Source organism: Papio anubis, chromosome 4 (genome assembly GCF_008728515.1).
Source record: "Papio anubis isolate 15944 chromosome 4, Panubis1.0, whole genome shotgun sequence".
Lineage (NCBI taxonomy): Eukaryota > Metazoa > Chordata > Mammalia > Primates > Cercopithecidae > Papio > Papio anubis.
The window spans coordinates 126,582,186-126,604,329 of NC_044979.1; the positions used below are offsets into that span (position 1 = coordinate 126,582,186).

The 22,144-nt window shown below is 35.6% G+C and overlaps 1 pseudogene across 1 annotated transcript; it reads right to left on the minus strand.

The window, feature by feature from the left end:
* Positions 1 to 4,941: 4,941 nt before the first annotated feature.
* LOC116274636 lies at positions 4,942 to 20,421 on the minus strand (annotated as a pseudogene). The gene is made up of 4 exons (XR_004183410.1): positions 20,244 to 20,421; positions 14,376 to 14,660; positions 6,392 to 6,528; positions 4,942 to 6,012 (listed from the first exon to the last, which is right to left on the minus strand). The product of XR_004183410.1 is annotated as an uncharacterized LOC116274636 (transcript).
* Between the last annotated feature and the right edge of the window lie 1,723 nt (positions 20,422 to 22,144).

Below are 22,144 nucleotides of genomic sequence, written 5' to 3' on the forward strand. Positions count from 1 at the left end.
GCAAAAAAAACTGTATAAACTCATTTCTGTTAGAATTACTCTTATTTTTAAAAATGTGTTAGTCAAGGTGTGAAAAAATGGCAATGTTTGCACACTGTTGGTTTGAATGTGAATGAGGACAGTCATTATGAAAAACAAAATAAAGCTTTCTCAAAAAAATTTAAAATTAAACCACCATATAATTTTATTATTGGTTATATATCCAAAACAAATGAAATCAGAATGAAGAAACATTTGTGCTTGTTTTTTGCAACACTCTTCATAATTACCAAAATATAGAATCAGTGGTTTCAACATTTAATGAGTACACAAAGACAATGCGGCATATACACACTTTATATGGCATATACACATGGCATATAAAGATGAATGGAATACTATTCATCTTTAAAGAAGGAAATTTTATTATTTTCAATCACATGAATTAACCTGGAGGAAAACATTATATTTGTCAAAATAAGCCAGGCACAAAGATTATTATTTCATGATTTCACTTACAAAAGGATTCTAAAAAACTTAATCTTATTGAAGTAAAGTGGTGACCACCAGACACCAAGTTATTTAGGAGAAAGGAAGGTTTGAAAAGATGTTGATCAAAAAATACATAATTATAGTTAATAGAATAAGTTTAAGAGATTTTTTTTTGTACAGCATAGTGACTATAGATCAAAATAAGGTATTTGTAGTTTTGAAAGATGCTGACAATGTCATGTGCTCTTGTCACAAAAATGTTAACTATGTGAGGTAACATACCTAGAATTAAGCATTTGACGATGTATATATACTTCCAAATATTATGTTTTACAAAATAAATACACATTTCTTTATTACAGATAGTAATGGTATGAAAGACACTAAAAGGGCAGGTGTTGCTTATAGACTTCTGACTGGCCACTCTGGGAAAACAATAAACAAGCTTGCATAAAAAATAACACAAAATAGTTTAAAAGTTGCCATAATCTCCAAAATTTCTCCAGAGAAAATGACCAAGAAATTGACGACAGGTGAGTAAGAATATAAACTGTAGACTGATCTTCACTCACTAAAAAAACACACAAGAGAGTGAAATTCCTCTGAGTTGTAATATTAATATGGACAAGAAATATTCCGAATTTCAAATCCACAGATGTCATTTTATTATTTTGCAACCTTTAACATTCATACTTAAAAATAAAGGATTCAGCAGGGCACAGTGGCTCACGCCTGTAATCGCAGCTCTTTGGGAGGCTGAGGAGGGCGGATCACGAAGTCAGGAGTTCGAGACCAGTCTGGTCAATATGATGAAACCGCATCTCTACTAAAAATAATTAGCTGGGTGTGGTGACAGGCGCCTGCAGTCCTAGCTACTTGGGAGGCCAAGGCAGGAGAATTGCTTGAAACCAAGAGGCGGAGGTTGCAGTGAGCCGAGATCGCGCCACTGCACTCCAGCCTGGGTGACAGAGCAAGATTCCGTCTCATAAATAAATAAATAAATAAATAATTATGTGTTGTGCTATATCATAGAACATTAAATTTAAAATTCCTCACTTACCATTAATTCTTAATAGTTTAATTTCTAAGATGTATTTTCCAGCAAATATTAAATGTGTCACACTTCGTGTAAGAATTTAATTAAATTTTCCTTTTACAGACAGAGAAAAACAATGCTAAGTTATTTAATCCTCTCATCTGTGGACAGTGTATGCCTTTTATCTTAATTGATCTGAAAGTTATATTGATAAGCAAACTTTCTAATTAAAACAAATTTTTGAGTACATTAAAAATACCAACTTTCTCATCAAAACCTACAAAGTACCATGTAAAATGACATGGCATGAAGACAACAGTGAGAAAACTGTAGCCATCACATAGAAAAAGAAGGAGAAGACCTGTGATGAATACACAGAAGACACATAATAAGACAAACAAAACTAAAGATAATTAGGAAATAAGAGAAACAGAATTTCTCTTTAAGTTCAGCAATATTTAGCTTCGCAGCATGGAAAAAATATATTATTTCCACATGAAGAATCAATCTTATTTCTTCACTATTGATATTTTCCCTCTCCGACTTGAACTTACAAACTATCTCTAGCAGGAATATTTATGGCTTATGATGGAGCATCTGCTACACAGCAAGCACTGTCATGTTTGTTTGCTGCATTTATATATATAAAAAAATCATGACTTATGAAGCATCCCTAGTTCTTACCTGAACAAATTGGCTCAATAAATATACTTATGTCAATTATAATGAGAACAAAATAAGTTAAAAAATATAGGCTTATGTAGAATTCTCCAATGAAAAGAACAAAGTGAATGTCCTAATTAAATAAAATATAATACACAATTTTGGAAATATATCTAAAAATTATTTTGTGTGCACTAATTTTATAAAAATCATTATTAGTCAACAGCTCACATAATGAATACCTCATAAACTATAAAAGAAAAAATTATGAGACAAGAAAATTATAGGTCTAGCATGAGTACTAGGCAAGGAAAAACAGAAAATTTTCATGGACAGATTCTGAACCATAAGTCAGAAGATTTTATAGTAATGAATTTTTTAAAAAGCAGAGTATAGATTTACTTTCAGCATTTTAAAGGTTTTCAATTTCAGTTAATAAGTCACTTATTAAAATTTTGTTTTGTTACAATATTGCTTTGTTCTTGTGAAAATAGGTACCAACTCATATTCACACAAACATACTTAACCTGCAATTTTCTTTCACCTAAGGTTTATTTTTAGAGTAACATATGTGCATAGCTAACTCTATGTAAATCAAAACTAAAATTCTGTATGTTTGCAGGCAGAGAGAGACCACATGTTTGAAGAAAAATACGTAATAAATTTTTTAAAATGTTTAAACAGAACTCAGAATTTTAAGACTCAGGATTTTATTTATACTTGTAAATAATTTTTATGATACTCATAAAAATGACCCTGTAGTCAATAGCAATTTAATTGTACATTTTAAAGTAAGTAAAAGTGTAGAATGGGTTAGTAGTCCAAAAGATAGATGCTAGAGTTGATAGAAACTTCATTTACCCTGATCTGATTAATAAATTATATGACTGTATCAAAAAATGCCATATATGACATAAATATAAACAGATACTATGTACCCACAAAAATTGAGAAAACTAAGTTTAAATTATCAATAATAATAAAAATTTAACCAATGGGAACAATATTCATTAATTTATTTGCTGTTTGAAGCCACTGGCAAAAGAAATTATTGGAGATGTTAGTCCATGATGTTATCAAATAGTCTATCGTTACCATCTTTGACCTACACCCTTGAGTAAGGTGGGATAGGTTAAAGTTAGCAGCATAATAACACTTCATTGAATGCACAATGGTCTTATCATGTTAAAATTTTTAATTAAAAATTTAACTTTACAATAATCTAAATTTTTTAAGCTGTACTGCATTTTATTACATAAAAGTACGATTAGTAAAATTATATACTAATTAAATTTAACTAAAATTATTTTGTTTGGAGTATAATGCAGAAGAATACTACTGTCAACACTTACCTCATACATCACTCAATATTATAAACACAAGGAACCTCTCCACTTGGATTTTTATCATGCATCTTACATTGTGATGTCTTTACCCTTCCATAGAAAAATTCAAAACTAATATCCACCTAACAAAAAAGAATCTCTCATACCTTTGATGCAGCAATAATTGATCACATGCTTTCACTAGTGAATGCAATTGGAATGAAGAGCATGAAGTAATTTGAGTTTAATTACATCATTATTCACTTTTCATAAATTCTGCAATTTTTTTCAAGGAAAAAAGCATACTTTGAATGTAATTGTAACTCTGCAAAAATATTTCTACTTCTTTTAAAGTTATATAGAAATAATTTATCCACCTACTTTAGTTTTAGGTTATTTTGTATACTCAGCACATTTACTTAGTGCAGTGTTTGAAGTGTCAGTGCCTTAGATATTTCTACTGTGAATTCTTTGATACTTACATACTTATTTTTGAATTGTATTTTATATTTACTGCATCTGAAAAAATATAGTTTAGTATGCATCCCCTGGTGTTTTCTAAGCTGTAGTTTTTGAAAAATTTTTGAAATGTATTACATTTGTAGTTTTTCTCCGATATAAGACCTTGCCACACTGTTCCACAAAGTTTGTAGGGTTTCTCTTCTGACTATGAATTATCTGTATGTCTTGTAAGGTCTGTGAGGACTGGTTAGACAGGCTTTTCCACATTCTTCACATTTGTAGGGTTTCTCTCCAGTATGAATTTTCTTATGTGCACTTTAAAGGATTGAAGATCGGCTGAACACAGTTTTTCACACATGTCTATTACAGCCCTTTGTAGGCAGTTTTGTCTCCAGTATGAATTCAACTTATGAGTTCAAGATAAGCTTTGCGGACACAGTTAAAAGATTTCGCTACTACATTCTTCACATATTAGTGGGGTTTCATGGCTCATGCCTATAGACCCATCTACTCTTGATGTGTAAGTAAGAGAATTGCTTGAAAACTGAAGTTAAAGGTTTCAGTAAGCCACGATTCTTCACCATTTGTAGGGTTTCTGCTCTAGGTGTCAGATTTTTACTTATGTCTCAGTAAGTTATGAAGATAGGTTAAAAGACTTTGCACAAAAACATTAACCTCACACTTTGAGTTTTTGATAGTAATCGAATTTCTCATGCTGGTATGAAGTATTAAGTCTCTGATGTTTAGTAAGGTGTTGGGGACTTCTTAAAGACCTTGCCACATTGTTCACATCTGTAGGGTTTCTCTTCTGAAGTATGAATGCTATCTTGTGTCTAGTAAGGTGTGAGGACTGGTTAAAGGCTTTGCCACAGTGTGCACATTTATAGGAGTTTTTCTCCAGTATGAATAATCTTATGTTTAGTCAAGTGCTTGAGGACCATTGGTGAAAGGCTTTGTCCACATTCTTCACATTTGTAGGGTTTCTCTACCAGTATGAATTTTCTTTATGTGCACTAAGGATTGGAAGATCGTGTGAAAAGTTATTGTCCACATCTCTTTACATTTGTAGGGTTTTTCTCCAGTATGAATTAACTTATGTTCAGTAAGCTTTGCGGACAAGTTAAAAGTATTTGCCACATTCTTCACATTTGTGGGGTTTCTCTCTAGCTATGAATTATCTTATGTGTAGTAAGGGTTGAAAACTGGTTAAAGGTTTTGCCACATTCTTCACATTTGTAGGGTTTCTCTCTAGTGTCATGAATTTTCTTATGTGTCAGTAAGTTATGAAGATAGGTTAAAAGCTTTCGCCACATTCCTCGACATTTGTATGGTTTCTGCTCCAGTATGAATTACTCTGATGTTTAGTAAGGGTTGGGGACTTCGTTAAAAGACCTTGCCACATTGTTCACATCTGTAGGGTTTCTCTTCAGTATGAATTATCTTGTGTCGTAGTAAGGTGTGAGGACTGGTTAAAGGCTTTGCCACAGTGTGCACATTTATAGGGTTTTATCTCCAGTATGAATAATCTTATGTTTAGTAAGGCTGTGAGGATTGGTGAAAGGCTTTTCCACATTCTTCACATTTGTAGGGCTTTCTCTCCAGTGTGAATTTTCTTATTTTTAGAAAGGTTTGTGGACCAGTTGGCTAAAGGTTTTTGCCACATTGCTTCACATTTGTAAGAAATTCTCTCTAGTGTGAATGATCTTTTATATTGAGTTAGACGTGAACACATGCAAAATGATTTGTCACATTCTTTACATCTGAAATGTTTATTTTCAGTACGTCTTATCTTGTGTCTATTTGAATTTGAAAATTTATGAATGACTTTTACATATTTATTACACTGAAATATTTTGCTCTAGGTAGTTTTTAAACATTGGTCAAGTCCATTATAACCTACTTGGTGTCCCTTACACTCATCCATACTTTTACAGCTTTTTCTTAACTGTAAATTCTTAGGTCCATACTTTCCATATCTGCTCAGTGTCACCTTCTGGAAAGAATCTCTTATGTTCTGCTCTAGCCAAAGGTCTTGGGCAAAACGAGAACACATAGCTGAAAGAAACAAAAATAACAAATTACTCCACCTGCTAGACTCAGATGAATATACTTTACAAATTTAACCTATAAAATCATACCAACTACATAAGCAAGACGGCATAGCAAAATACCACAGGTTCTGATTCCTTCATAGATATATAAATGTAACAAAAACATACTGACCAAAACCTATCTGTGGAGAATTAATAAATGAGTTAAGTGTGTGCAGTGCCCCAGGTTTGCACAATGCAAAGAGCTACACAAAGGGGAGAGAAAAGTCTCTCACATTTACCCAATGCAGCTCTTTCTGTTCCCCGATGTAACACAGTACCTTTAGAAGTAAACTGCCAACTCGGTTTCTTTTTCAAAAGGCAAGAGAAATAATAATATACACATCTTTATTTCTGGCTTGTAGGTGCTTTTGCAGACACTGGTTTCTGTTTCCCGTGACAAAAAGTGCTAAAACAAATGGCAGTATACTTTGGAATGACAAAATTTTGAGTCCACTGAGATCAAAGGTAAATGCTATAGCTACTAAGAGACAGTGAACAGTTGTGGCAAGTGACTACTGACTATTAAGAAGAAACAAGAATGAACTAAAAAAAAACCCTAAAAAATTTCAGACATGACACATCCTAAGAAAAAGTCTGAAAGACTCTCAGAATCTTTAGTCAGACAAATGGTCTTAGACTTTGCCAGGATAAAGTTACATTATAAACACTGACAGGTAGCTTTTTTTAATGTTCAAATTTCAAATAAAGATTACAATGTATACAAACTATTAGGGCAATGTAGCCCTATCAATTATAAAATTTTCAGAAAGCAAGCATTAAAAAATAAAGATATGGGCTTGGCATGGTGGCTCATGCCTGTAATTCCAGCACTTTGTGAGGATGAGGCGGATATATGACCTTATGTCAGGAGTTCGAGACCAGCCTGGCCAACACAGAGCAAGATTCTGTCTCAAAAACAAAAACAAAACAAGATGCACAAATATGTTTTAAAAATTTTAAATAAATTGAATAATACTCCATTAGTGTAACAGGAACACAGACAACTATTAAAAATCAGAAAAATGGGAATAACAACAAAACAACGAAAGATATTAGAAAACAGAAATTGCGGAGGCAAAAAATACAAAAAGTAACTGAAATACTATAAGATAAAATGATGTAAAAATGAAAAGGCTCAACAAACTAGAATACATACAAAGATACTTATGTAACAAGCAGCTATATAAGCACAATTTAAAAAGTCACAGACGAGAATCTTGGGAGCTGCAAGATGAAAATAATGTGTCATTTATAAGCATAATCTTATGAGATAACCAGTTAATTTTTCATGGAAGTTTTGCAGGTCAGAAGGAAACTGTGTGATATAATGAAAGTCCTGAAGAAAACAGCTGTCAAGTGAGAATAATACCAGCAGCAAAACTGTCCTGCCAAATAAAAACACCTTCCAAAACAACCAAATCCTGAAAAAGTATATTGGCACTGCATTTGCCCTACATATCAAAGATGCTGAAAGGAGTTTCTTCCACTAAAAATGACACAATGCAAGAAAGCAACACATAATCATATGAAAATACATAACTTTCTGGGAAAGACATGCACATACACAAAAATGGAATACCTTAGCATTATAATAATAGTGCAGAAAACATTTCTATTTATTCTCTAAAATGTGAAAGATAAAAGCATAAAAATTTTTATAAACATCTGCTAACATACCACATAAAAATATGTAATTGGCAACATCGCCAACAAAATTGAGAACAAATGTAATGAGAGAACTGTTGAATCCAACTGAAGTTTATTTTTTACCAGGTTAAAATATATTGTTTTATCTTTTGGAGGTTTTATGTAATCTCCAAGGTACAAGAAGAAAAATACCTGTATAGATACACAAAAGAAAATAAGACAGAAATGAAAGCATATCAGTAAAAAAAATTTAAAAAGACACAAAGGAAGACAGAAAAAAAGAAAATGAGAAAGATATAATGAATTAAACAATAAAATAACGTTAGTAAGTCTTTCTCAGAAAATTATTTAAATATATATAAAATTAACTTTTGGATCAATGGATACACTTTTTTTTTCTTCTTCTTTTTTTTTTTTTTTTTTTTTTGAGATGGAGTTTTACTTTTGTCACCCAGGCTAGAGTGCAATGGCATGATTTCGACCCACTGCAAACTCAACCTCCCAGTTCAAGCGATTCTCTTGTTTTAGCCTCCCAAGTAGCTGGGATTACAGGCACCCATCACCATGCCCAGATAAGTTTTGTATTTTTAGTAGAGATGGATTTTCACCATATTGGCCAGGCTGGTCTCAAACTTCTGACCTCAGGTGGTTCACCTGCCACCAAAGTGCGAGGATTCCATGTGTGAGCTACCATGCCTGGCCTCAATAGACATATTTTCCATCAATGAATCCATAGAAAAAAATTTAAAAATGAACATCCAACTTTTTTACAAGTCAGTTGAAGTGTCATGATAACAAAAGAATAAAAATGGCAAGATGGATGTAGACATTCCATGCAAATATTAACAAAACAATGGCAGAAGAGGTCAAAATAGTATTACACAAGCTGCATCTTAAGTTAAAGACTATCATGTTATAAAATGTACTTTAAAGTCAAAACTCCAAAGAGATTTTTAAAAAATTATAAAATAATAGATTCATTCACTGGGAACCTATGACAAATTTCTACATATGTGTGTGTGTTTGAGTTTGTGTATCTCACATTAAAGTTCCAAATATATAAAGTAAATATTGAAAGAATGGAGGAAACATATAGAGAGCAATATAATTATAGTAGAGTATTTTAATACCCACTTGCTCTAATAAAAATAAGACAAAATATTAGTAAGGAAAGAGAGGGCTTAAAGGCACTATAAAACAATCAGATTTAACAAAGAGGTATAGAGAATACTCCTTAACAACATTAATGTTACACACTCTTCTCAATAGCTCATACAACATTCTCCTCAATAGGACACTTGGTAGGCCAAAAAAGAAGTCTTAACAAATTTTTTACAACTGAATTTGTATAGATTACTTTCTATAACAAACATGAAATAAGAGTATACAACAATAGAAAAAACCAAAAAATTCACAAATATATAGATATTAAACAACATACTCTTTAGCATACTCCTGTTCAAAGGTTGAAATAATAAATGTTGTAAATATGTCCATACTGCTCAATGTAATACACAGATTTAATGCAATGTTTTCCAAATTTCTCATTGCATTTTTGAAGAAATAGAAACAGCAACCCCAAAGGTATATACTTGTCAAGAGACAATAAAGTACCAATCTTCAAAAAAAAGGAACAATGTTGGAGGCAGAACAGTTCCTGATTTCAAAACATATTACAAAGCTACAGAATTAAAACAATTTGGTATGAGTACAAATGTTAAAAAGTAGACTAATAGAATGCTATATATATATAAACTTTCAAATAGTCATATGAAGAATCATATTTATACTCATAATTATCACAGCATTGTTAGTGAAAGCCAATGGGTAAAAGCAATGCAAATTTCTGTCAACAAATCATTCAGTAAACATAATTTATCACTCATTTTTCAAAAACCAGGAAATATTCTAACAACTATAAGGATAAGTCTTGATAACATTATGCAAAATAAAATGAGCCAGCCACAGAAAAGATTGTATAAGATATATGAAGCACTTACACTCTTAGAATCAGGAAACAAAACAGTGTTTGAAAATTGCCATGAAATGGAAAAAAATGGTAGTTGTTTAATATGTAGTGAGATGTAGCTTTGCAAGATAAAAACATCCTAGGGATATGTTGCATAACATTGTCAATATAATTAAGATGACTAAACTGAATATTTTAAAATACTTGATTATAAATTTTGTTATGTGTTTTTGACAGGTAAAAATAAACAATATCTAAAAAAAAAAGAGTTATGATAGTTTTTAAATTACCTTCAAATCCAAAAGTTTTTTTCTCTCAAACAAACATAATATTGATTCACAAATAAACGGATGTTGAAATTAGGAGAATTTTTTTGACTTCTCACCTAGACAAGATTAAACAACCATTCACAACAAACCAACACCACAAATAAACAAGTTATAAAAAATACAAGGATAATATTCATAGAGGCAAACAGAGATAATTATATTGGCAGTAGACATATGGCTGATTCATATTTGACTTTGCTCCACACTGTCTTAAATTGTACGACATAAATACTGTCACACACAATATAATATAACATCAAAATACAATTGATTGGTTTGAGGTGGTGCATATCCTAAAATTACCTAACTCAAAGCTATAAAATTGCAGAAGAAAATTAAAACATGGAAGGTAAAACTTACTAGACACCATCAAGTACATCAATATATTCATGAAAGAAATCTTAGAAGAATATTGAAAAATAAAAGTAATCCAGAGCTTTCTTAAAGACAAAAATGTCTGAAAACTTTCCAAGTTTTGATGTAATTAAAAAACTCTAACCAATAATACTTGATTCACAATTATTTGACTTCAAAAACAAGATTAAAATAAAGACTTTGCAAGATAAAAGGTGAGGATGTTTATCACCACTAGAATACTTCTACAAAAAATGTTACGTGGTGGCCAAGCACAGTGGCTCATGCCTGTAATTCAACAGCTTTAGGAGGCCATGGCAGTCAGATCACTTCAAAGCAGGAGTTGAAGATCAGCCTGAGCAACATAGTAAGACACTGCATATAAAAAAAGTATGCTAAAATGAGTCCCTTATGTTGAAAAATGGACACCATTATAAAAATATTTGTAAACATAAAGCTCTTTATTAAATGCAAATATATAGACACACATTCTTTACTATAATAATGATGGTGCATAAAACCCTTAAACTTCTATAGAATATGAAAAATGAGGCCAAGCACAGTGACTCACACCTGTAATCCCAGCACTTTGGGAGGCGGAGACAGGTGGATTGCTTGAGGCCAGAAGTTTGAGACTAGCCTGGCCAACGTGGCAAAAATTAGCTGGCCGTTACGGTGTATGCCTTTAATCCCAGCTACCTGGGAGACTAAGGCACAAGAATTGTTTGAACCTGGGAGGCAGACGTTACAGTGAACTGAGGTCACACCATTGCGCTCCAGCCTCAGGTGCAATGAAACTCTGTGAAGACAGTGAAACTCTATCTCAAAAAAAAAAAAAAAAAGGCGGCAAAATGAAATATTAATATATTAATAAATACACATATTTAAAAAAATTAAGTCCAGGCTCGGTGGCTCACACCTATAATCCCAGCACTTTGGGAGTCCGAGGTGGGCAGATCACCTGAGGTCGAGGTCGGGAGTTCGAGACCCGCCTGACCAACATGGAGAAACCCTGTCTCTACCCTGTCTCTACTAAAAATATAAAAAATTAGCCGGGCATAGTAGTGCGTGCCTGTAATCCCAGCTACTGGGGAGGTAGAGGCAGGAGAATGGCTTGAGCCCAGGAGGCAGAGATTGTGGTGAGACAAGATCGTACCATTGCACTCCAGCCTGGGCAACAAGAGCAAAACTCTGTCTCAATAAATAAATAAATAATCAAAGCATGTCACTACACAATTAAAATAAACAAAAATTAAGGCAGTAAAACTGGAAAAAAACACATAAAACAATAACAAACTAGTAACTAACTTCCTTTCTTTAAACAATCAATTTAAATATAAATTAATTAAGCTACTTAATAAAAAGAAATTAATCCTAGGGCTTTGGGAGGCCAAGGTGGGCTATTCACTTGATCCCGGAAGTTCAAGACAAGTCTGGGTAACATGGCAAAACCCTATCTCTACAAAAAATACATAAATAACTAGCTGGGTGTAATGGTACTTACTTGTAATCCAGCTACTTGACAGGCTGAAATAAAAGGATCATCTGAGTTTGGGAGTTTGAGGCTGCAGTGACCCATGATCACACCCCTGCAAACCAGCCAATTGACAAAGTGTAACTGTATCTTAAAAATAAATGAATGATGGCCAGGCGCGGTGGCTCAAGCCTGTAATCCCAGCACTTTGGGAGGCCGAGACGGGTGGATCACGACGTCAGGAGATCGAGACCATCTTGGCTAACACAGTGAAACCCCGTCTCTACTAAAAAATACAAAAAAATAGCCGGGCGAGGTGGCGGGCGCCTGTAGTCCCAGCTACTCGGGAGGCTGAGGCAGGAGAATGGTGCAAACCCGGGAGGCGGAGCTTGCAGTGAGCTGAGATCCGGCCACTGCACTCCAGCCTGGGCGACAGCCTGAGACTCCCTCTCCCAAAAAAAAAAAAAAAAAAAAAAAAGAAAGAAAAAAGCATTCAACACGTGGCCTACAAGAGACTCATTTTAGGCCTGGCACATTGGCTCACACTTGAAATTCCAGCACTTTGGGAGGCTGAAACCAGCCTGGCCAAAATGGTAAAACCCTCTCTCTACTAAAAAAATTAAAATACAAAAGTTAGCCAGATGAGGTGGTGCATGCCTGTAATCCCAGCTACTCGGGTAACTGAGGCAGGAGAACTGCTTGAACCCAGGAGACAGAGGTTGCATTGAGCCAGCCTGGGTGACAGAAAAAGACTGTATCTCAAAAAAAAGAGATTCATTAGCATTGAGTCAAATAGGCTGAAAGTATCAGAATGGAAAATATCTATATTCTATGCAAATAGTAACCACAATTGCGTGAGGAAGTCATAATTATATTAAACATAATGTCATAATTATATTAAACATAATATGCTTTAAGTCGAGTATTAGCATGAGACAAAAATTGATATCATATAATACTAAAATGGGTAAATTTATCAAGAATTTATGACTATTACATTTTTCTATCTATATGTATGTGCATGTACAACATCCGGGCTCCAAAATGTATAAAGCAAATATTAACAAAAGTCAAGTAAGAAATACATAGCAACATAATAATTGCAGAAATCAAGATCCCATTTTCAATAATAAATAGAAGGTTCAGATTAAAAAATCAACAGAAAACTTAGGCAACATTATAGATTACATTAATTATTTTGCATATACAGGAATACCTGAGAGTGGATAATCTGTAAAGAAAAAAGGTTTATTTGTTCACAGTTTGGCAGACTGTACAAGAAGTGTGTGTCAGCATCTGCTTCTGGTGACAGCCTCAGGAAGCTTACAATCACAGTGGAAGGCAAAGAGTAACTGGACCTGTCACATGGTAAAGGACAGGAATTGTGAGGTGAAGAAGCTAGGTTCTTTCAATGAACCAGCTCACTTTTGAATTAAGTGTAAATTTTCTGATTACCAAGAGGATGGTGTCACACCATTCATGAAAAATTTGCCCGCATGACCCAAACACTTTCCACTAGGTCCCACTTTCAACATTGAGGATTATATTGCAGCATGAGGTTTGGAGAACATGGACATCCAAACCATATTACAGACCAACTAGGCTTAACAGTTACGTGTAAAACTTTCCAGTCAAAATCAAGAGAATACAAAATATTCTTATCTGCATCTGGTGTATTCTGTTATTAATCATACCAAGGCTTATTAAATTTATTTATTTATTTATTTTTTGAGGTGGAGTCTCAATCTATCACCCAGGCTGGAGTGCAGTGGCACGATCTTGGCTCACTGCAAACTCCGCCTCCGGTGTTCAAGTGATTCTTCTGCCTCAGCCTCTGGAGTAGCTGGGACTACAGGCGCATGCCACCACGCCCAGCTAATTTTTGTATTTTTAGTAGAGACAGGGTTTCACCATATTGGCCAAGCTGGTCTCGAACTCCTGACCTCGTGATCCACCCGCCTTGGCCTCTCAAAATGCTGGGATTATAGGCATGAGCCACTGCACCCAGCTGCCTTATTAAATTTAAGAATACCAGCTGGGTGCAGTGGTTCATGCCTATAATCACAATACTCTGGGGGACCAAGTTGGGAGGATCATTGAAGTCAGAAGTTTGAGACCAGCCTGGGCAACATAGTGAGGTCCTGTCCCTACAAATAATCAAAAACTTAGTTGAACATGGTAGTGCAGGTCTGTAGTCACAGCTACTCAGGAGGCTGAGGTGGAAGGATCACTTGAGCCCAGGAGGCTGAGGCTGCAGTGAGCCAAAATTATGCCACTGCACTCCAGCCTGGGTGACATAGTAAGATCCTATCTCAGAACAACAACAAATAAATTTAAGACCAAAATCATACACTGTGTGTTTTCCGACCAAAACTGAATAAACCTAGGAATTAAAAACAAAAGTAGAACTGGAAAATCTAAAAATATATGAAAATAAAACATACTCTTCAACATATTATTGCTCAATGGTCAAAAAATTTAATTTTTCGGCCAGGCACGGTGGCTCACACCTATAATCCCAGCACTTTGGGAGGCCAAGATGGGCAGATCACCTGAGGTCGGAGGTTTGAGACCAGCCTGACCAACATGGAAAAACCCCGTCTCTACCAAAAATACAAAATTAGCTGGGCATGGTGGTGCATGTCTGTAATCCCAGCTACTCAGGAGGCTGAGGCAGGAGAATCACTTGAACCTGGGAGGAGGAGGCTGCAGTGAGCCAAGATCATGCCATTGTGCTCCAGCCTGGGCAATAAGAGTGAAACTTTGTCTCAAAAAAAAATAAAAAATAAAAAAAATATGTTTCAAAGATGTCAATACAACATACAGTGGTAAACAAATTCAATATAATCTCTAACAAAATTCTAATAGCACAATTTTTTTACAGAAATATTGTTTAAAAATTTTAAATTTGATTATAAACTATAGCAAAACATCCATTAAAAAGAAAGAAGATGCATTATACTTTCTGATTTCAAAGCATAATAAAAGCCACAGTAACAAAAACAATGTGGTATTGACACAAAAACAGATAAACAGAAGAAAGAACAAGAGAGCCCAGAAATAAACCCTTCTATATATGATCAAATGATCTTCCACAAAGTTGCCATGAGCACACAATAGAGGAAAGATAATCTCTTTGAAAAATAATGTTGAAAATTGGATAACACTGATAAATTAAGTTGGATCATTTTCTTGACAAAAAATACTAAAAAAAAAAAATACTAAGACATAAAAAATAACTGTTAATCTCTTAGAAATGAATATAAGAAAAAGACATGATATTGGTCTTGGCATTATTTTCTTAGACATGACATTAAATGCATGTGCAACAAAGAAAAGAACAGAAAAATTGAAGTACACTATACTTCAATATCTCTGCACATTAAATACAGCATTCAATAGAGTGACAAGGTCTCCTAGAAAATGGGTGAAAATATTTGCAAATCACATGTGATAGGAGTTATATCCAGAATACATAAACAACTCTTAAAACCAAAAAAAGAGCAGCATGGTGACTCATGCCTGTAATCCCAACACTTTGGGAGGCCAAGGCAGGCAGATCACGAGATCAACAGTTTGAGACCAGCCTGGCCAACATGATGAAACCCCGTCTGTACTAAAAATACAAAAATTAGCCGGGCATGGTGGCGCCTGCCTGTAATCCCAGCTACTTGGGAGGCTGAGGCATGAGAATCGCTTGAACCTGGGAGGCAGAGGTCGCAGTGAGCTGAGATCGTGCCACTGCCCTCCAGCCTGGGCAACAGAGTGAGATTGCATCTCGGGAAAAAAAAAAAGAATAAAGAATAAAGTTGAATAACTTGATTTAGAAACGAACAATTAATTGAAGTAAATTTTTATTAAAAATGATATACAAATGGGGAAAAGCATTTGAAAAAACACACTAAATTACTATTTGTAGATTAATGCATAATAATTACAATAAAAAACAATCACCTGGGCTGGACGCGGTGGCTCACACCTGTAATCCCAGCACTTTGGGAGGCCAAGGTGGGTGGGTCATGAGGTCAAGAGATTGAGACCATCCTGGCTAACATGGTGAAACCCTTTCTCTACTAAAAATACAAAAAATTAGCCAGGCGTGGTGGCAGGCACCTGTAGTCCCAGCTACTCAGGAGGCTGAGGCAGGAGAATGGCGTGAACCTGGGAGGCAGAGGTTGCAGTGAGCCGAGATTGTGCCACTGCACTCCAACCTGGGCAACAGAGTAAGACTCTGTCTCAGAAAAAAAAAAAGGAACAAAAAAAAAATCAGCTTATACCAATTAGAATGACCATAATCAATTTTTTTTTAAAAAAACACCAAATCTGTTGATAATGCAATAAAAATAAACCCCATGTTGATTGGTGGAAAACAAGAATGCAGCCATTATTTTAAAATTTTATAAATGTTTCTCAATAAACATTTTTTTGAAATTTAAAGCCACTATTTTAAAATTTTATAAATGTTTCTAAATAAAATTATGGGCTGGGTGCAGTGGCTCATGCCTGTAATCCCAGCACTTTTGGAGGCCAAGGCAAGCAGATCACTTGAGATCAGGACCTCGAGACCAGCCTGGCCAAAATGGTGAAACCTTGTCTCTACTAAAAATACAAAACTTAGCCAGGCAAGGTGGTGAGCGCCTGTAATTCCAGCTACTCAGAAGGCTGAGGCACAAGAATCATTTGAATCCAGGGGGCAGAGGTTGCAGTGACCTGGTATCATGTCACAGCACTCCAGCCTGAGTGACAGAACGAGACTCCGTCTCAAAAGTAAAATAAAGTTATCATCAACTACAGCAACCCCATTTATGAATCTATATCCAAACTATGCAACCCAGGACCCCAAAAACATATTTGAACATCTATGTTTATTGTACCAGTATTCACAAAAGCTGGAAGGCTGAAGCAACTTAGATGTCCCTTGACTTACAAACACATCAAAAAATGTAACATATACACAAAACGGAATTTTATTCAGCCTTAAAATAGAAAATCTTGTGACATTTTAAGATAAACTTTGAGAATATTGTATCACCTGAAATAATCCAGTAACAAAATGATAGAGACTGTAATTCCACTTATGAGATCTCTTAAGTAGTCACACTCATAAAATCCAAAGTGGAAGGGTGTCTGTCAAGGGATAAAGAGAAGATAAAATGGACAGTTGTTACTTAATGGGTATTAAGTTTTAGTTTCACAAGATGTAAAATTTCTAAAAGTCTTTTGCATAACCATGTGAATATACCTAACATGCCTGAAATGAACAGCTTTTTTGGGGGGACAGAGTCTTGCTCTGTCACCTGAGCTGGAGTGCAGTGGCACAATTATCACTCAGTATAGCCTCAAACTCCTAGGCTCAAGTAATTCTCCTCTCTAAATCTCCCAGAAAGCTGGGACCACAGGTGGACAAGACCATGCCTGGCTATTAAAAGGAAAAAAAAAAAAATTTGTAGTTGAATCTCCATGTTTCCCAGGCTGGTCTCAAACTTTCATGCTCAAGCAATCGTCTCTGTCTTGGCCTCCCAAAATCCTGAGATTACGCATGGAAGCTACCACCATGCCTGGCCCTGAAATGTATACTCGAGTAGATTTAAGATGATAAATTTTATGTTATGAGTTTTTACAACAATTAATTTTTTTAAAAACTGAAAAAAATACAGAATTATAAATCTTTTCAAAAATTACCTTCAGGCCAGATGCAGTGGCTCCCACTTGTAATCCTAGCACTTTGGGAGGATGAGGCAGGCAGATTGCCTGAGCTGAGGAGTTTGAGATCACCCTGGGCAACATGGTGAAACCCCATCTCTACTAAAAATACAACAAAATAGCCAGGCATGGTGGTGGCCACCTGTAATCCTAGCCACTCAGGAGACTGAGGCAGGAGAATCGCTTGAGCCTAAAAGGTGGAGGTTGCAGTGAGTCAAGATCACTGCACTCCAACCTGGGCAAAAGAGTAAGACTCCACCTCCAAAAATGGGAAAAAAAAAAATTACCCTGAAACCACAAAAGTGTTTCTCTCACACAAGGAAATATATATTCATTATAAAACACATGGTAAAAAGAAGACTATTTCCATGATTACTCACTTACACAAAATAAAACCACCATTGAAAATCAGCTAAGAATGAATATAAACAAGATAAGCTATAACCAAAATAGGGGTCATATTTATAAATAAAAACACCCACATATATAATCTGATTGTGACAGACATGTGCCTGATTTATCTATTAAACCCCACATTGACTTAAAGTGTACAAACAATTGCAAAATGTCTTAAATTACAATACGTAAGTAAAACAAAAATTATAATAAACTAATATTAAGGAACCTACACTGAAAAAAACACTAATATAGAACTACAAAACAATAATAAGAGACATGTTTACTCATAAAATCTGGTTTGCAATATTGGTGTAACATTAAGAAAGAATTTCTTATGACATTCTTGAACATTAAGAAAGAATTTACTGCCATCCACTGTATGGCCGTAAAATTTCAGAGGAAATGCAGCATAGCTATAAATAGAAGACTGTAATGAGAAATTTTCAACAAGCATTTTTTAGTTTTTTAGACGGAGTCTCGCTGTCACCCAGGCTAAAGTGCAGAGGCGTGATCTTGGTTCACCGCAATCTCTGCCTCCCATGTTCAAGTGATTCGCCTGCCTCAGCTCCTGAGAAGCTGGGATTACAGGCATGCGTCACCATGCCCAGTTAATTTTTGTATTTTTAGTAGAGACAGGGTTTCACCATGTTGGCCAGGCTGGTCTCGAACTCCTGGTCTTGTGATCTGCCCACCTCAGCCTCCCAAAGTGCTGGGATTTAGCATTAGTTAGAGAAAGGAGACACCGCAGAGTCCCTTACACTTCGCACTCTTGTCACAATACAAATTCTTCTAGGACAAATGAAGACAATCAATTTTCATATTTTTTGCTGGCTCTTTTAAGTTTACAGAACAAACAGAAGCCAGCTACGTCTGAATAAATCTGCATTTGAAAAACAGGCTGGATACTTTGGGAGGTCAAAACAGGTAGATCACCTGAGGTCAGGAGTTCAAGACCAGCCTGGCCAACATGGTGAAACCCCTTCTCTAATAAAAATAGAAAAATTACCTGGGCATAGTGGTGGGTGCCTGTAATCCCAGCTACTCAGGAGGCTGAGGCAGGAGAATCACTTGAACCCAGGAGGAAGAGGCTGCAGTAAGTCAAGATCCACCACTGCACTCCAGCCAAGGCAACAAGAATGACAACTCTGTCTCAAAAAAAAAAAAAAAAAAAAAAGAAAAAAGAAAAGGAAAACAACATTTTCACATATAATAATGCAATGTTTATTAAGTAGGCACTATGTGCTGAAGGGAATGTTACAGAGCACTTTGCTGGGAATAACACGTTACATGATTTAATCCTCATAGCACCTTGGGAGCTGGTATTAAGTGTTTAATAATTCCCAGGATTTAGAAAAAGGGCCCAGCATTTTTATTTCTTTTGTTTTTCTGTCATTGATTTTTTAAAAAATGTATAGAATAAAAGCTGAATATAAACATAGGAGAGGGATACAGAAAGAAAAACTTTAATGTAGCTTAGAGAAATTTGTATTGTGTTTATATTTACTTTTTTGTGACTTGCAGAGCAACTATAGCATCTGCAAGAATAGAAAACAGGTTAATAAATGGAATGTCTCTGCAAGCACTGATTTTAATTAAAAAACTACAACTTAAGACCCTGAAATACATACTTTATTTTTTTCACTTACCTGCTTTTAGGTTTCAGAATATTGTGAGCATTGGCTCTAGAAAGGCTGCAGGATTCACCACCGAGTACTCTCATCTCTTCTAATCAGTTCTGTGAGGCAAGACTCCAGGTGGGGCCAGACCTAAATAAGGCCTCCAAAAACAGCAAACTTGAACAAGGCTGGGGCGGGGAGTACACCCTATGTAGAACTCTGCTCTCTATGCCACTGGGGTCTTTCCTATTCTGTTTTTGCTAAGCTTACCTAAAAGAAAATTAAATCCCAGTTTGTGAAATTTTAATCTTTTTTAGTCACTGCCCTGTCAATTTTATAACATATACTAATAAGCAATTTAAACAAATCTCTTAGGGTTTTCTAGGGTAATTTTATTAGAAGCCAAATATGTATTCTTAGCAAGGCATAAGAAATAGAAATACTAATAACAACCTATTGTGTCCATAAATATCCATTGAAATGACCTCGTAAGTTACAAAAATATTAAGTGGCCCAAATAAAGTACACTTTTTTGCCCACATCTATTTATTGTGCCAACCATATGATGTTAATTCAACCATGTATTCAGTTGCTAGGCAAGACTAACAGTTCCTAGATGGTACGGACCATGATTGCTTCATCTATTTTTCTAATGGCCATATGAAATGCAAGCAATTAGTTTATCTGTTTGGGTCTCCAGACCACCTCCTTGTTTTTCATCCAAGTACCAGGAAACTGAAGAAATTCTCATCTGGGTATCAACCAAAGACATCTCTTGAATGAGGGGAGGTACAAACACAGGATGATTCATTTCTCTTACACTGAGACAGAGGCAGAAGTAACCACTCTTTTCAGCCTGACACAGTTCCTCCTTGGTCATCCTCAAATGTCTCAGAGATGCCTAGGTGATTGTGAGAGGATTCCCAGTGATCCTAGGCTGATTGCTTAAGGATAAGCCAAGCAGGAGAGGGACAGGCTGATTCTAAATAAAAATGAAACTGTCCTAGTGGAGCTCCAGAACCTGGATCACCTGTCTTGATTGGCTAGCTCTTGTGTAAAAGGAAGACAAGAATACTCTACTCCAGTATCACATTCTATGGGTAGGTATAGTTGTGGTCATGGCTGTGGATACCTTGTGACCTTGATCTGTCACTCCTAAGATGCTTATTTACACTTATAGATTCTGCCATCAGATTCTATTTACACAAGAGCATCTCACATTACTGTAGCAGATCACTGAACAAGATCTGAAAAGCTCAAAGAACCACACTCCCAAAGAGGGGCTTTAAGATGTCTACGGTGACATCTCACAATGCAGAAAATGCCTCCTGTTGGTTTTCTGTACATTCTCAATCCAAAGTCTGGCCCTGCTTTGTAAATCTGAGGCAGAGGCCAGACATTCTGTGTAGATTCTAGGTTGAATCAACCTGGCTCTGCATTCTTGAGTGTTACAGGAGGCAGAGTACAACCAAAGGAGAGATCCCCTCAAAGAGGCTGCTTTAGCACATTCTAAGTGATATGTCTACCTAAAACAAAAGAGCTGAGGCAACAATATAAGTAGACAGTTCATTTGGAACAAGTTTGAGAATTGTAACCTGGGAGCAAAGATTCAAGTTGCCTGAAATCTACATTTTGATTAGCAGCAGTTAAAAGTGGATTTGTAAAGGCAATAGGAAAGGGACAGAGTGCCCAGATCAGCTCGGTCATGGAGACCCTAACCCAGTGACACTAGAGGAGTTAAAGACACACACACAGAAATATAGAGGTGTGAAGTGGGAAATCAGGAGTCTCACAGCCTCCAGAGCTAAGAGCCCTGAACAGAGATTTACCCACATATTTATTAACAGCGAGCCAGTCATTGGCATTGTTTCTATAGATATTAGATTAACTAAAAGTATCCCTTATGGGAAACGAAGGGATGGGCTGAAATAAAGGGCGGGTTTGGCTAGTTATCTGCAGCAGGAGCGTGTCCTTAAGGCACAGATCGCTCATGCTATTGTTTGTGATTTAAGAATGCCTTTAAGCGGTTTTCTGCCCTAGGCGGGCCAGGTGTTCCTTGCCCTCATTCTGGTAAACCCACAACCTTCCAGCGTGGGTGTTATGGCCGTCATGAACATGTCACAGTGCTGCAGAGATTTTGTTTATGGCCAGATTTTGAGGAGCCTGTTCCCAACAACAGAGAGTGGGCTGATACAAGGTTGTCAGAAATTCTTATTTACAACAAATAGCATTACTAATTGGATATACATTGTTAAGCTATAGGGTGTGGGTTATAGTGTCCAGTGTGTCACTATTAGTTTAATTTATAGCTACTTGAAGAAATAGCAAGCAGTTTCAAGAAATACATAGCTCAAAGAAGGGAGAAAGACATAATTGTGGTCTCATTTTAATGTCTCTTTGAGCCTTATAACTAAAAGAATTTGCATTTCTCAAATAAATGTTCCCGCCCACCCAAATCTCAATACCTAGATTCAGAGTTTGGAGCTGCAAATTTAGGTCCAGGATGGGTGGAATGGCAGCAGGTGTCATCTGCACATTGTAGGCATTTTAAGAAGAGAAGGAAAGGGAAAGTGGAGATTCTTATGCCTGCATGTCTACTCAGT